Source organism: Humulus lupulus, chromosome 2 (genome assembly GCF_963169125.1).
Source record: "Humulus lupulus chromosome 2, drHumLupu1.1, whole genome shotgun sequence".
In the NCBI taxonomy this organism is placed as follows: Eukaryota; Viridiplantae; Streptophyta; class Magnoliopsida; order Rosales; family Cannabaceae; genus Humulus; species Humulus lupulus.
The window spans coordinates 210,011,534-210,029,009 of NC_084794.1; the positions used below are offsets into that span (position 1 = coordinate 210,011,534).

The 17,476-nt window shown below is 32.5% G+C and overlaps 1 pseudogene; it reads left to right on the forward strand.

Annotated features, from left to right (window-relative positions):
* Positions 1-520: 520 nt before the first annotated feature.
* On the forward strand, positions 521-1,680 carry LOC133815132 (calmodulin-binding protein 60 D-like; annotated as a pseudogene).
* Positions 1,681-17,476: the final 15,796 nt, after the last annotated feature.

Below are 17,476 nucleotides of genomic sequence, written 5' to 3' on the forward strand. Positions count from 1 at the left end.
TAATTTATGTAACATTTATTGGAATGTAATGAAAAATATATCTAATCTCACTGACTGATGAGTATAAATGGTACTTATTGTGCAAAAGTCACTAATACCTAGTCTTACATTATCCGTGGCTGAACTTTTTCTGATAATTTTACTGATACGTTTCCTGTTTCTTAAAAATCAACATATATGGGAATATGAAATAGGAGAAAGATATAATTTTTATGTGAATATACTGATTATCATTTTTCTTTTGTGTATTAGTCAGCACCTTTGTTTTACACTTTTTTTTGCTTGTGATGTTTAACAGGTCAGTGAGGAGGTTGAACGTGCTTTGGCGAAGATAGGCCCTGCGATGCTTAATGGAAGGTCTGAGAAGTTGTTGTCTGCTGTGTAGCCAGTTTGAAATTTCTGGAAATATATAATCTGTTTCTAAATTTTATATTAGTTTTACTTTTTGAGATAAGATGTTTAGGGTTGGTGCTGTTTCCTAAATTCTAATACTGAAGATTTCAGGTCTTCACCAAAATGAATTGAAGGTCCAGATGGTCGAAACTTGCAGCTGCACTTCAGGTCTAGTTTATCGCTTCCTCTCTTCACGGGTAGCAAAGTGGAAGGAGAGCAGGGTGCTGCAATTCATGTTGTTTTGGTTGATGGAAGAACTGGCCAACTTGTAATATCTGGACCTGAAGCCTTTGTGAAACTTGATGTTGTTATGCTTGAAGGTGATTTTAACAATGAAGATGAAGAAGGTTGGACCCAAGAAGAATTTGAAAGGCATGTAGTGAAGGAACGTGAAGGGGAAAGACCTTTGTTGCATGGAGATCTTCAGCTGACCCTCAAGGATGGGGTAGGAACATTAGGGGACCTTATATTTACTGATAACTCTAGTTGGATAAGAAGCAGGAAATTCAGACTTGGATTAAAGGTTGCCTCGGGCTTTTGTGAGGGTATACGCATACGTGAAGCAAAGACTGAAGCTTTTACTGTTAAAGATCACAGAGGGGAATGTATGTTTCTATTATTCTGTGTCCTATCTTATTGTTCTTTTTTCCCCAATTATGTTTATTTATTTTTTTGCTTTTTGTATCATCCCTTCAACAGTATACAAGAAACACTATCCACCAGCATTGAACGATGAGGTGTAGAGATTGGAGAAGATTGGCAAGGATGGATCATTCCACAAGAGGCTTACTAATTTTATCACTCTCATGTTCTTTAGGGCTGTTCATCAAATGCCACTTTGATTATTTCTTACTTGTTACTTTAACATTTGCATATTTTCACTTGTTACCATCTTTACAATTCTTCTGAGACTTGTTTGTGGATGAATATCAATTGAACCTCTACTTTCCTCAACAAAATGCTGCATACCTGATCATTCAGGAATGAAGACATTGCATCTTCGTGTACAACAACAGAATTCGACAGCATCGAGGATGGCCGAAGTTTTAGAGGCACATCCTAAGGTACAGGATGCAACAATTTGTCACTAGACAGATTATAATTTAATACTTATCTTTTTATTTGTTAGTATTGTGTATTGTGAATTGATAGTGTGACAACATTTTTGACAGGTGGCTCAGGTCTATTATCCTGGCTTGAAAAGTCATCCTGAACATGAACTTGCCAAGAGGCAAATGACTGGTTTTGGTGGTGTCGTCAGTTTTGATGTGTTCATCTGTTTAGCTTGCTTTCGTGAGCCCGATATATGTTCTTTCTACCTCTACTCATTGGTATGTTCATTCTCAACCGGTGTATTGCTTGACTATGCAAATTGATGGTGACTTACATACCACCATCAAATTCATTGATGCACTTAAAATTCCATACATTGCCCCATCTTTTGGCGGCTGTGAGAGTATTGTGGATCAACCAGCAATTATGTCTTACTGGTACTGCCCTTGAATTTTCAATATATTGATTGAAAATGTAATTATTATCTGTCAGTAGTAAGTTTTATCATGACAAGGTCGGATTATCATACACCCTCATGGATGCATATTCTTTAATGAAAAGATTAGCAAAGTTTAGCTTATAAATAACCCAAATAAAAGTCAGATTACTATGAGGCCGAAGGAGTAAATAGTTTTGGCATAGATGCCTAGGCAGAGTGATAAAATTGCTTTTGTTAGAGCTTTTCAGTTTGTAGTATGGTAGGACCTGTAGTAATTTGAGATTATTTTACATCTCTAAAGATGGTTTTTCTTCTTCTTTTCTTTTCAATTAAAGCTTCAGCTCAAGTGCACATTTTTCTTCTATATGAGGTATTATTGTTTTTCTATTGAAATAAAATAGAAGAAAATAGAGTGCAAGTAATTTTTTTGTTGATTAAACTATGTGTTGATATTTATTAACTCCTAATTTATACTTATACCATATATATATAGTGATGAAAAGACTAGATTCCTAATCACTGAAGAATATGTATACCATGCTAATGATCTGCAATGAAGTATTTTACTTGGGTATATACTATATATTTAAAATTAGGAATATATGTAATTTTTAGAGTAAATTGTTGATTAAATTATTCTTGCAGTTAGTTCATGTTAGTCTACAATAAAAAGAATGAAAATGATGATAAGAAATGAAAATTTTGAAACCAATCCATTCCAAATAGTTATTACATTAAAATTATGATATAGACAAATAAGTAAAAATGATTGTTAATTCATAATTGAAAGTACACTTTTAATTGAAATTTTTGATATTAGAATGAGTTTTGATTTGGCTAGAGACTAACGAAAACTACAAAATCTTAATATTTATAAGTATTGAAAGCTAGTTATCTTGATTGGGATGTTGTTTTGTTTTATTTTAAAGCTAGTTATTTATAATACTGCACTACTTTGTTAATTTCAACTAACAAAAATTTGAATTCACATTTGCTCCAAATCAAACTAGTAAAAGAATGCATTCAAAAACAGAAATGAAATAAAAAGTAACAGGATTAAAACTATGCAAAATCAAGCCAAATTTCTCCACCCTGTTTTCCATTTCCTCAAAGATTTTCTCATTCTTCTCTAGTCAAATAACCCAACAGATAGCTGTTACTACAATCTACCAAAGAGTCCTCCATTTCCATTTTGTTTTGTTCTCTTTAATTTTTTTAAATATATTTGATGTTATTTGCCCCTGGGACTTTATTTGAGGTGTTTGGAAAAGTACATTTTGATTTGTGATGATTCGGAATTTTGTGGTCAACTTTTGAGATAAATTTATTCATTTTTCTTATTTTGAGATTTCAATATGTATTTGTTAAAATGACTCACAGACTGTGATCTAAGAACACTGGTGCTGAAGATGTAGAAACATCTCTGAAGTTGGCCAGGAAATGGGGTTACGAGAAGAAGAAAATTCCGAAAGATAAGGTAAAGTTCTGAGAGATTATATTTAACACATACAAGGTCATCTCTCTATGTCTTACTTATTTTAATTGTTGCTTAAACTGAAGAGATTTACAAATTGAGGCACTAAGTTAGCTCAAAATATTTACTGGCCTTTGTAAGAAATGATTGGGTTAAGCTATTATTTCAATGCCCTTAATAATGTATTTTTCAAGGATAAGAAGAATGCTTTGTAACTGCTGCTCATCTTAGCTATTGTGTGGAGCATAGTTTTCACTTTGCATTGTTCTTTTCTTAAACTCGTTTAGTTATGGATTTTTCTGTTGTCTGCTCATTACAACCAATCAGCATTCAAACTTGAATATGCTAATTGAAGAATATTGAAGAAAAACTATCTGTTGCTGATCTGAAGAACCTTCTAGTTTTTGTTTAGATATTATCTTACAGATCCTTATCATGTTAGCATTCAGATATTGTGTTCTCCTCCTATCTGCATTTATGTAACTGATAAGAATTTTATATGGTTATGCCTAAAACTATCCTTCTAGTTTGCTTACGCAACATTCTGGGGACAAACTAAAATCTTATTTCTGTTTCATGTTTCATACATCTTTATTTGCTTTGATTTGATTCTTAGACAGTCATAAATTGAATAAATGTAGCATTGAAGCAGCTTGTGCCGCACACCTTACTGTTGATGTCTTTATCAAATTTGCTTCATTTAGAAGGTGGGTACTTGTTATGCTCATTAACAATTTGTTATAGAACTAGGCTATAGTGATTTTCCTTTTAATTAGGAGTAACTGTGAGCTGTGTTGTTACTCTTCTAAATTTTGAAATGCCTCCACCTACTAATTATTTAAACATTTATCTGCTATTATTTCATTATTGAATTGTTTTTCTCTTTTTTCTTTGCCTCAGGCCTCAAGGGTACTGAAATTGGAGAGAAATAGTCTGGAGTATCTTCTACACCACTTTTGTGGATTAATTGCTAATAAAGAGTTGGTTTTTTTCCCTTACTGATATTCATTTCTTTAAAATTTTATCATTTTGCCAGGTTTGCTGCATTTTCCTTTCTTGTATTATTTATGTCCTCAATATTTGCATGGTTTATTATGTGTGAACTGTTATAATTTGAGTGTGCTAGTTCTTCTTAACTGTGTATAGGGTGTAATCTCAGATTGTTGATGCTTAATAAAGACTTATGGTGTAATCTCAGTTTCTTGTGCATTATTACATTTGATTCTTCTTACTGTGTTACTGTTATTCTTGTGAGCTAGTTTTGCTAATATATGTTTGCCTAAAGTTGACAAGCAAGTAATATCTATCTAAATAAGCAAGTAATATCTATCTAATTTTTTTTTTGAATCCTGAGTAAGAAATTTGAGTTTGAAATCTCTTTCTTAATCTATATGTGGAGATCTTTCCTACAAATCCTAACTAACCTAATGATATTAGCTGTAAACTAACTAGCTGTAAACTCTTTTTTTTTTTTTTTTGTATTTTATAGTAATAGTATTGAATGGTTGGAGTTAGATATCATTAATAATTAATATACATTTATGAATAATATTTATAAACTAAAAATTATATAGTCTAAGTTTATAAAATAAACTAATATACACTATGTAATTAATATACATTATGGATATGATTAGAGTGGAGTTTTGTCCTGAAATATACAAAGAAAGGGAATCAAAATTTAGTTTAGCAAATAATCTTTCTTTTCTTTGGTCCCTTCAAGTCTGACTTTGGGCAGGGGTTGGTTGCTTATGTTGTGTTGTATTCTACTTTGTTTTAATGAATTAAGTGTGTGGCCTCTGTCTAGGAAAATACCATTTTAAATTAAAAAAAAATCCAACACAGCTGTTTGAAAAGTGCACTAATCTATCGATTCCATGTGCCTAAGATGATTCCATTTGCAAGTTTCTTCTCTTTTTCCACTTGCTGCCCCTGTTTTGCATTATGAGTGAAATCTGAAGAAAAAATAGAGGGGGTTTATTCAAGCAAAAGATGGCAAAGATATCTGAAGAAAAAAAAAAAGGGGGGGGGGGGGGGTTTATTAAACAAAAGATGGCAGAGCTATCCTTATGAATTTATATATGTATATATATATATTGTCTTTAGATCTTTGCTTGCTTGTTGAATTATTGACTTCGCATGGCTAGTGTTTAAGTTTATATTAAGTCATTGAAGTATACTAAAAGTTTTGTTGCATTTATTTATTGATTTATACTTGTGTCATTGATGCATCATTCTTGATTATATTTCATACATTATAAAGCTGAACCACGTAATTTTAGAGCAAAGTCTTCTCTTTTTTCAATGCTCATACCTTATTATGACTTTCTTGCTTTTGATATATGGTAAATTTAATTTTTTATTATGCATATTTGTGTACTTATAGTTATAGAAGCAATGGTGAGACCTACTTTAACTTTCACTCTCCAATTTTATTTCGTGGTTATATTATTTTTTGTTGAACTAGGTTTTCACTTATATTTATCTTCATTCATTTCCTCTTCAATAAATATATGCTTCTTAGATCAGTGTTGTGGAGGAAGAAATATCTAAAATACCAGACCATTCTACCATTGTTTTGCCTAATAATCTCTTCCATCACGTATGTAATTAGGAATGAAGCAGTTGATTGGTAGTCTTCCCAGACTTTGAGTGTAATTGTATCCCAAATAAGCCTTTTGCTTTAATTTTCTTCCAAAATAATTCCTCTTGTTATCTGCACAACACACTAGTCAGTCTTGGACGATGTTGGCTTCTCATTCTTAGTCTTTTTGTATAAATAGGTATTCCAAGATCTAATTCAATCGGAAGAGTTTCAGACGCTGCTGCTATTGCCACTGACAACTTTCCAAACACAGAAGAAACACTTCGTAGAGGAGAATATGGCGTCATAAGAAGCCTGGTTCGGGTATTAGAGGTACATTAAATCATCTCTTTTTTTTTTCAAAAGAAAAAACTGAAAAACTAGTACTTTTTAAAATTTTCATTATTAAATTTATGTTTTAGGGTGGCCTTGAAGGAAAAAGGCAAGTAGATAAAGTCATCGACAAGTGTGCCTCCATGCAGGTATAACTCTTCAATCCCATGCTGCACCTTTTGACTTCATTTTGCTTTCTAAAAATCTATTTAATAAGAGATCATCTAAAATTATCTGTTTTTGCCAGAAAATCTCTTTCAACCATTTCTTGCTTTTTCTAGGCATTTTAAAAAAAATCTTTTTAAAATTAAAAGTTTGTTGAACTCATGAAACCATTTGTTGAAATTTTACAGAACTTACGTGAGGCAATTGGCACTTATCGCAATAGCATTTTACGTCAACCAGATGAAATGAAAAGGGAGGCGTTGCTTTCATTTTTTGTGGAGTATCTTGAGAGATACTACTTTCTTATATGCTTTGTTGTCTACATTCATTCAGAGAAATCAGCCCTTCAATCTAAATCTGTTGGTAATAGCAGTTTTGCTGACTGGATGAGAGCGAGACCAGAACTCTATAGCATTCTTCGCAGGTATTAACAAGTGCTTATCATATCTAGTTAAATAAATTTGAAAAAATAGATAATATGGCAAACATTGAATGTGATCCCAACTTGTTTGGTTGATTATTGTTTTTTCTTTTACTTCTATGATTGATCCCAACTGACTATTTTGAGTCATCAGACTCATCACCATAGAGAAATTCTGAGCAATGTGTATTATTTGTTAAAAAATTCCAATAATGTTGAGGTAAATGACTAGTGTTGAGGTTAGATAAGCCAAGGGTTCTTAGGATTTAAGGTGATTCTTTTCTACAGGCATTTGATGCTAAGTTGAGACTCAAAATAATGTTATAAATTTGCATTTCTAGAACAACTTTTAGACATTGCAATCTTTCGACTTGAAAAGTGGATTGTATCTAATTTTGAGAAAAGGGGAACAGGAAGGAGAAAATGTATATGAGGATTATTTAGTGGATTTCCATATGTGATGTTGCCTTTTTTTTTCCTCTCCCAATTCATGATGAACTAGGTCATATCTTAGGCATTCTTATTGTTGGAATTTTTTGGTCACTAATAATATTTCTGCAATCTGGTGCTCTTTTAGACTGCTTAGGAGAGATCCAATGGGTGCACTTGGCTATCAAGTTTGAAATAAATAATCCAAACTTGTAATGTAGATTATTGCTGCTAGTCTAGAATGTGCATGTGTTCGAGTTCCTTGTTAAAATAGTCAAAATATGGTCCAACTATTTCACTGCAGTCATGGGAACAACAGCTAACCACAGTATTTATCAATTCGTAATACATGAACTTTAGTCTTTGGAACAAAGAGCAATCGAGATATATCATCATGAAGGATTTTAGTAATGATGTTTCTCACTTGTTTTTAATATTTAGCTTCAATGGACAGAGAGATGTTGTTCTTTCCTTTTATGTTTCCCCTACATGTTTAAAACCATGGAGTTGGAAAATTACATAGGATCCGTTTTTTGTTAGGACCATGTACACTACAACAACACTTCATTGAAGCACTACTATTTCTTTTATCTTGCACTAGTATTCTCTACTGATTCTCTCTTATTTTATTGTTCATCTGAAAATTCCCTAGCTCTTTCTTAATAGCTCTCTTATTTCATTGAACTAAAACAGATAAGTATTTATCTTAGTTTTCCATTTTCTTCTTTTGAAGTTTTCAATGTATCATTTAAGAAAAGACTGTAAGTTTGTTGTTGTGGTGGCAAGAACTTTTGTTCTTAATAATAAAAGGACTTTTTTTTTTTACAATGTGCAGTTATATTGAGATGATTTCTTTGGAGCAATTCTTGACAACATTTGTAGTTGAGGCCTTTAGAATGGAAGAATGTATTTCACTAATTTTTGTATACATTTCTTGTTTTGTATTTAGTGATAAAGTAATCTGAATTGGGCATATATTATGTTGTAATATGATTTCTTAAGCCTAGACTAGTAGACTAAATATTGTAATTACATTTGAGTAATTAATAAAAATCTATTTATGTTACCTTATTTGGCTTTAACTTTCATATTTGTTTTCCTAGTTTTGTGTAAGTAAAAAAAAGATTATGTTTCTCTAAACTAATATAACACAAAAAAAGTGTTATATAATCGACTATAAATAACATAATTAAACACTTATCTATATATTAAAATAACACAGAAATTGTGTTATCATTGACAGTACAATAACACACCTGTATAACACTGATAAAGTGTTATGTAAAGTACCTTGACCTACGATAACATAGTCGGTTTTAACACATCAGAAAGTGTTATCGTATGTTTTGATAACACATTTTCGGTGTTATTAAAAGCATTTTTTCTTGTAGTGCGTCATTTCACTTCTTCATTAGAAGCTATAAATGTTCATATCTATGATTAGCACTCCCACTCAATTATACTACCGAGTTCCCAAGATGTAAGTATGAGCTAGTCCGTAGGGTAAGCTGGTAATGAACAAGTCAAAGAACACAAACAATACAATAAGTTAGAATACTAACCACTCAGAATTGAGATTGAATTGACTTATGGTCAACTATATGATATGACTAGAATAGTTAATAACGGTATGTTTACTTATCTTATTAATTGTCATATATCGGTCCTGTCGGATGTAACAAATACATCCGATCTTATCTATTTTGCTAATGTTTTGGAAAGAACATAACACCACAATGTGTAAGTAGATCATATCGTAGATTGGCAAGTCAGTGTAAATCCTACTAACTTATTTTGAACATATAATCATATTTATATTCCATTGTGATTATGTTACTATAAATGCAATTAACTATATGCTCGGGATTTAATAGAACTTTATATTAAACAAATAATCACGAAAATAAAACATGTGAGCAAAGTGATTGACCAAGTCAAAAAATGATTTCTATTGTTTTATTGATAATAAAATGAGATTGCAAAGAAATTTGGTTTTAATTAGGGCATGAAACCCCAACAAACTCCCACTAGCACTAATTGAAACTAATGCCTTAATTCTACTAATTTCATTTCCTTGATATGCTTATCAAATGTAGCTTCTGGTAGTGTGTTTGTAAACGGAGCTGCAAGATTGTCTTTAGTTGCAATCTTCATAACCTTCACATCTCCCCTGGCCACATATTCTCAAATAATGTGATACTTCATTTCTATATGATTACTCCTCTTGTGACTACGAGGTTCTTTCGAGTTGGCTATCGCTCCTGTATTGTCACAAAACAACACAAGCGATTTATCCATTTCTGGAATAACACTAAGATCCGAATATAAATTTTTTAGCCAGACTGTTTCCTTATCTTCTTCTGACGCGGCTATGTACTTAGCCTCCATGGTGGAATATGAGATTTCATACTGCTTTACGCTTCTCCATATCACAGCTCCACCCCCAAGAGTAAACACCAGTCCAGAAGTAGACTTCCTGTCATCGACATCAGTCTGAAAATCGATTTAGTGTAGCCTACAGGGTTCAGAACACCACCCTTATAGACTAACATATAATCCATAGTCCACCTTAAATACTTTAAGATATGCTTAGCTGCTATCCAATGTTCCGGTCCTGGGTTTGACTGATACCTGCTCACTACTCTCACTGCATAACAGATATCTAGTCTAGTACAAAACATGGCACACATCAGACTTCCAACTGCAGATGCATAAAGAAATTTTCTCATTGCATCTTCCTCTTTAGGAGTCTGGGGAGACTGCTTCTTTGAAAGATGAATTCCATGGCGAAACGGTAAACGTCCTTTCTTGGAATTTGTCATTGAGAAACGTTCAAACACTTTATCTATGTAAGCTGCTTGAGATAGAGCTAAGAGTTTGTTCTTTCTATCCCTAATGATATGGATACCTAGAACATAACTTGCTTCACCCAAATCCTTCATTTGGAATTGAGTGCTTAGCCAATTCTTCACATCTGATAATTTCTTAACATTGTTTCCAATGAGTAAGATATCATCTACATAAAAAACCAGGAATACCACTATTTGATTTGCCTTCATTTGGTAACACACAGGGCTCATCAATATTTTGTTCAAAGCCATAGGTTTTGATTATTTCATCAAACCTAAGATTCCAGGAACGAGAAGCTTGCTTAAGTCCATAAATGGACCTATTCAACTTGCAAACTTTTCCTTCTTATCCAAATACTTTAAATCCATCTGGCTAATCCATATAAATGACTTCATCAAGCATTCCATTAAGAAAAGTTGTCATGACGTCCATTTGCCAGATCTCATAGTGGAGAGCAGCTGCTATGGATAGGAGGATGCGAATGAACTTGAGCATGGCTACCGAACTAAAAGTTTCCTCATAGTCCATGCCTTATATTTGGGTATAACCCTTTGCCACTAATCGAGCTTTATAAGTCTCGATATTTCCATCAACACTTCATTTCTTCTTGTAGATCCACTTGCACCCAATGACCCTAAAGTCACTAGGTGCTTCCACAAGATCCTAGACGAAATTTGAGTACATGGACTCCATTTCTTGTTTCATGGCTTCGAGCCACAGTTCCTTTTCATGGCTAGCCATTGCCTGTTTGAAAGACAATGGATCATCATCACTAGTGTCACCAACAACCATATTGGTTTCAACATCCAAACCATAGCGAATTGGGTTCCTAGAAACCTTCCCACTACGACGAGGCTCCGTGACTATTTGCCCAGGAACAATGTTACTTTCTTCATTTAAATCAATTTGCGTCGGTTGGACATGAAGAGTGGAAATTTTATCATCAACTCGCATTGATGATGATGGAACATTGGTTGGAGTCAATTATGTAACCATCTCCTCTAAAACTACTTTGTTGTGTGGTTTGAAGTTTTGGACATAGTCATTTTCTAGAAAAGTAGCATTCGTAGAAGTAAACACTTTCTTTTCTGAATGACTATAGAAAAGTACACCCCAAGTTCCTTTAGGATAGCAAACTTCAATTCGCGGTTCTAGCTTTCCTTCCTTTTTCCTCAGGACGTGGGCGGGACACCCCCATATTCTATAATGGCTTAAATTAGGTTCACGACCATTCCAGCATTCTAAAGGTGTTTTGGGGATTGCTTTAGACAGCATGACATTGAGAATTTCGTTGATGGTTTCAATTGCATGTCCCCAGAACAAAGTTGGTAGATTGAGTAACTAAGCATGCATCTAACCATTTCCAATAAAGTTCTGTTCCAGCGTTCCGCTACACCATTTTGTTGTGGAGTACCTAGGCAGTAAGTTGTGATAAAATCCCAAGTTCAGTTAAATGATCTTGGAACTGCATATCCATATATTCTCCACCCCTATTAGATCGCAAGATCTTTAACATTTTACCTAATTGGTTCTGAGCCATTGCTAGGAATTCTTGAAACTTTGAAAATGTTTCTGATTTCCTATGCATTAGGTAAAGGTGCACAATGAAAGGTGACGAAATACTCAAAACCACCCCTGGCTTGTACATTCAAAGGTGCACAAACATCTGAATGAACAAGTCCAAGTTGTTCTTTGGCCCTATCATCCTTTGCAGAGAATGGACACTTGGTCTTTGCCTTTTAGACAAGATTTACAGACAGGTAATTCACCTAAGGTGAGTCCCCTCAAAGGTCCATCCTTTGTAAGTCTTTGAATCCTATCATAGCTAATGTGACCTAGTCTCAAGTGCCATAAATACGTCATATTATCGTTATCAGTCTTTTGACGTTTATTGGTCCTAGGTTTAGCTACTTTGAATAAATCATTGTTAAGAGCGAGAAGTTCGTTAGGTCGCAGAATATAAAGCCCGTTTTCCAAACATGCAATACACAATTGTGATCCATTGAAAGAAATAGATATATTAGAACTTGTGAAAGTCATAACAAATCGTTCTAATTGCAACATGGAAACTGATATTAAATTTCTACTAAAATTTAGAATAAAAAATACATCATTTAAAATTACAAATTTATTTATGAACTTCAGACGAGCTCTTCATCTAGCTTGGACCGCAACGAACGCTCTGTTCCCAACTCTAAGCTTTAAGCCGCCTTGTCCACTTCCTCCCACGATTCTAGAACCTATAAAGAGTTACAAATATCGTTAGTAGATCAAGAATCAATAATCCAAACGGATTTATCATTCTCTAAAACACATGTTTCCAAGATAAATGAACTATAATCATTACCTTTTTTTTTTAGCTGCTAGAAACTTGGTGCAATCCTGTTTCCAATGCCCCTTCTCTTTGTAGTGAAAACATTTACCTTTACCTTTCTTATTTTTCTTGTTGTTTCCTTTAGGCGTCTATGCATTTGGTTGTGCGCTCGTCTTTGCAGACTTTGCAGGCTTGGGGTTGTTGTTTTGTCCACCTTTCCTCTTGTTTTCAGCTTTCGAAGACGAAGCTTGGTTAGCTTCAGTCTTAGCTGGATCAGCAGCAGCAGCAGTAGTCTTATTTTCTCCTCCCTTACTAGGTCTCCCCATGATAGGCTCAATAATCTGAAGCTCCTTCATGAGCTGTGTCAGACCATAGTTGAGTTGATCACGAGCGTGAAGACAAGGTGCTACTCGAGCATTCACGGTGTCATCACGTATGTGCAGAGATGGTGCTATCCAAGCATTTATGGTGCCATTACGAGCATTGACGGTGCCATCACGAACGTGCGGACACAGTACTCGTTCTAGGGATTGCTCAATCATGAAGAACTCGGAGTTGTCACCAATCAACTTTATGTTGATATTCTGCTTCCAATTAAGGAAGTTTTCTCCAGTGTGTTTCTCCATCGAAAGTTGAGAAAGGATGGGAGTAGACACATACACTACTTAACTTAAAACTACAAATTATCAATAAAATAGAAATCAATCACATTTGCTCAATAAAACTCCTATTCACACAAATTTCAAGAAATAGCACAACATATACAAAAAATATGTAAGATATGAGAAAAATACCAAAATAATCATATCTCTATTTCTTTAAGTTTTTAACTAATCTATGATATCGTTGTCTTGGTTGGCGAGAGTCAAAAAATACCACTAGTTAAATAGAGTTGTAAACTCATTTAATAATGGATACCATTATTAACAACCTACTATTCGATCAAAATAAGAAAACAAAATATCTTATTTTATGAGCTAGACCCACGGTTTCGATAATCATAGATTTAGTCCTAGTAGTCACTGTAGGGGTGAGTCCAACAGAATTTGACCTATAATTATATATCTTTCAAAATTTTACCTTGTCAAAATAACTAATGAACACCTTCCGTAAGGGGACGAATCAAAGCGTCTCGAGGCCTCATTAAGTTAATGACTTTGTTAAACCAATGGTGGAGATCGAATATAATTTTAAAATAAACTCATTATAAAATTAAAAGATAGTATTTTTATTATTTTTCAAAAATTAATGTCTGGTTCTCCAAAAAATTATAAGACGAGAATTTTTAAAACCAAAGTCCTATAATTTCCTATTAATTCTAAAATGTCACATTGAAACAAATTCAATTAATTTAGAATTAATTTGTTGCTAATCAATATTTAGGTTTAACTAATATAATGAACCAACACAACTAAGTCCAACTCAGGTAAATGGGCCTTAACGATTGGGCTTGTATGGAAGAGAGTTGGGTCCAGTATGTTGTTCCTACTATAAAGGCTCCCTTTCTTCCATACAAGGTCCAAAAGACAGGAATTTACACATTCGTTTTATCAATTGATTAGGCCCACTATAGTCATGCAAAGCAAATGGGCATTCATAAGTGGAATCACCTACAAGAGAGGAATTTAAACTTTACATTTTCTAATAGGCCAAAATAAAACCTATTATTTTATGAATATTTTATTTGGCAAAAAGCATATATCTAACAAACACATGGGCAACTATATGCATCTAACTAATCATGTTACTATATGAACAATTCTATGAATTTATGCAAAAATATCACAATTTATTTCATTTACAAAAATACCGCAATTAATTATCTAGAATTTAACAAAAAAATTCAAATAATTAATTTCTTACAAAAATAAGTCAATTTAAATTAAATTTATCAACAATTAACAATAGTTAATTTAAATTTCATTTTTCAACAATGTACTTGGTTTAGGCTAATTTAAAAAAAATATTAAATTAATTTAAATAGGATTTATCAACAATTAACCAAAGTTAATTTAAATCTCATTTTATTTAATAATATATTTTATAAATTGGTAGAAAAAAATTACATTTTTTCATAAATTAACCAATTTTAAAATTTAAAATCAATATCTTAACTGTTTTTCAAAAAATATAATAGTTATATCAACCCTAAAATATGTCAAAATAGTTAATTAAATTCAAATATTCATAAAAATATCTAACTAACAATATTCAAATTTCAAATAATTTAAATATCAAAAACTATAGAATAAAAGGATATTTATTTTTTCAAATAAAGATTTAATAAAAATATCAAGAATTTAAAAGAAAATATCTTAATTCTAATATTTTAACATAATAAAATATTTAAAATTAAGTTGTTAGTCTATTTTTAAATTTGAATTTGAATCATTGTAGAAAATATCTACTTATTTAAATCTCAAATATGAAAAATATCTTATTTTAAAAAAGATTTTTAAATAAAAAAACAAATATGATATTTTTGGCTTTAATTATAAATAATTAATTTTCAAAATTTTATTTTCTTTAATTTTTAAAAAAATTATGGATGAATAGTACCCGTTTCGGGTACTGTTCACTGTGTGCACCTGGTGTGTGCGTGCGCGCGCGCACGAGGGGGGACAGTCGACCATGTGCATGCAACAAGGGGGGGGGGGGGGGGGAGGGGGGAGGCGCGCGCGTGTGTGCGCTGGTGCGCGTAAACATGGGCAGCCAGGCCAAAAAAAAATTCAAAAATTTTTTTTGTGCAATTTTTCAAACCAAAACCATTTTCTAATTAATTTTTAACATGTTTTACACAAATGACGACTATACTAATCTTAAAAAAACGTACATATGAAATAACCATAAATTTATTTAAAAATTGTAAAGTAAATGTTAAATACATAAAAATTCATTTAGAATATGGTATCCCATTGTTTTGAAAACAAAATATAACTTAAATAAATTGGTTACAAAATTAAGTGCGGAAAAAAAATAATACATAGAAATCATAACTAAAAGACTTCAAAACTTCATCCGCGAATCGAACGCGCAATCCACCGATTCCATCCTGCCTCAATACACATCCCCAAGATGCTAAGAATCTTTCTGCCGCCATAACTATTTTCCTGCAGATGCAAACATAAAGGAATGAGCCTAATGCCCAGCAAAGAAAATCTAACACATAAATCATATACATAAAATTCATATCAACATATACTAAAACATATCATAACATATGTCACATATACTATAATGGTCATTATTACTTGGGGTCCCATAAACTAAACAAGTCATATACCCATTAGATTTGTGGGGCTTGCTGGCTAAGCAAGTCATATGCCCATAAATTTATTGGGGCTTGTTAGTTGTACATGTCATATGCCCAAGTCTGCAAACATACATATCACACAAATCATAAGTTAACATAACACATAAATCATAAGATAACATATGGCACAACACATAATATCCTATCCTATTTTCCTTACCAATATACCGGGATGATGAGAACAAAGTAGGGATTTTGGAACACTCTTAAAAACCATTAATATAGAGGTGAGTATTCTAAAAGAAAGAGATGAATGAACTAAAAACCACCGAGAATATACTTACCGGGAAGAATCTTACGTTCAAGATCTTAGATGCCTAACCAAGAATAGAGAATACTAGTTAGGAATTTAGTAGAAAAACTATAAGATCAATACAGAAAGGAACTAGAATAAGGAGTACCTTGAATGCTTCTATGACCGAACTATACCTCGAAACCGAAATACACTATAACCTTACTTCCCAAGTGTTATTAAGCTTATAATGATTAAGCTTATAACCCCAATCCAAGTGTTTATCACTCTATAGTCTCACTAGCACATGGAAGGCTCTGATCAATGCTTGAAGAATGAATGAAAAGGCTTGGTGCTAGGTCCTATTTATAGAGTTCTAGGAATAAAATCTTCTTTTTGGTTTTGAATAAAAATAATGAATTTAATTGAAAATATTTGAATATCCTTCAGCCAAAGGCTTAGGAATTGGTCAAATTATTCAGAGAGATTTAAGGAGTCAAAGCTTGATTTTTAAAACAAAAATAATAAAACAAATAAAATCCTAACTTCTAACTCCCTAAATCTCGTAACTCTAAACTCATCTGCAGTAAAATCAACATATCTGAAGCTATAGGACTCTGATTTAGACTCTCTTTATATTGTTAGAAAGATAATTCAATTATCTACAACTTTTTAGAAATACTGAAATTCATAACATAACTGGGTCAAAAACAGGTCGGAAGTTACAGTACCCTAAAGTTACGAAAAATCTATTTAATTATCTAAATAACAACCTAATCCACAAATAAATAAAATTGTGATAAATGTCATGCTCCTAACAGATTATGATGAAGACTAAGTCTTATATTTCCCTTATTTTATCATTAAAATAATAATTCCTTAATAACCATGCATATGACACGTGTCATAATCTTATTGGCTCTATCTAAACCATGGGTTATAATAATCATCATATTAATAACCAGCAACATTAATCAAACCTTATGTTATAATTAATATTCTTAAACTATAGGTTAAACTTATAAAATCCATAACTATTGCTAGGAGTTTCCAATTAAATCCCGACTTGAACCAAAATCCACAATAATAAACATACTATAACTACTACTAGCTATTACTATTACTACTACTATCTAACTAGCTAAGTAAAGTTATTGAACTCTACAATTCTCCCCTACTAAAAAGAATTTCGTCCTCGAAATTTACTTACCAAATAATTTCGGATACCGAGCTTGCATGTTCTCCTCCAACTCTCACGTTGCCTCTCGTTCAGAACTATTTCTCCATAGGACCTTGATTATCAGAACTCTTAGACTGTAATTCTTTCATCCCTCTATCTAGGATGCTAACCGGCTATTCCTCGTAACTCAAGTCTTTCTGGAGTGCTATCATATCATACTTGAAGACGTGAGATGGGTCTGACACATACTTGCGTATCATTGAGACGTGGAACACGTTGTGACTATCTGCTAGGGC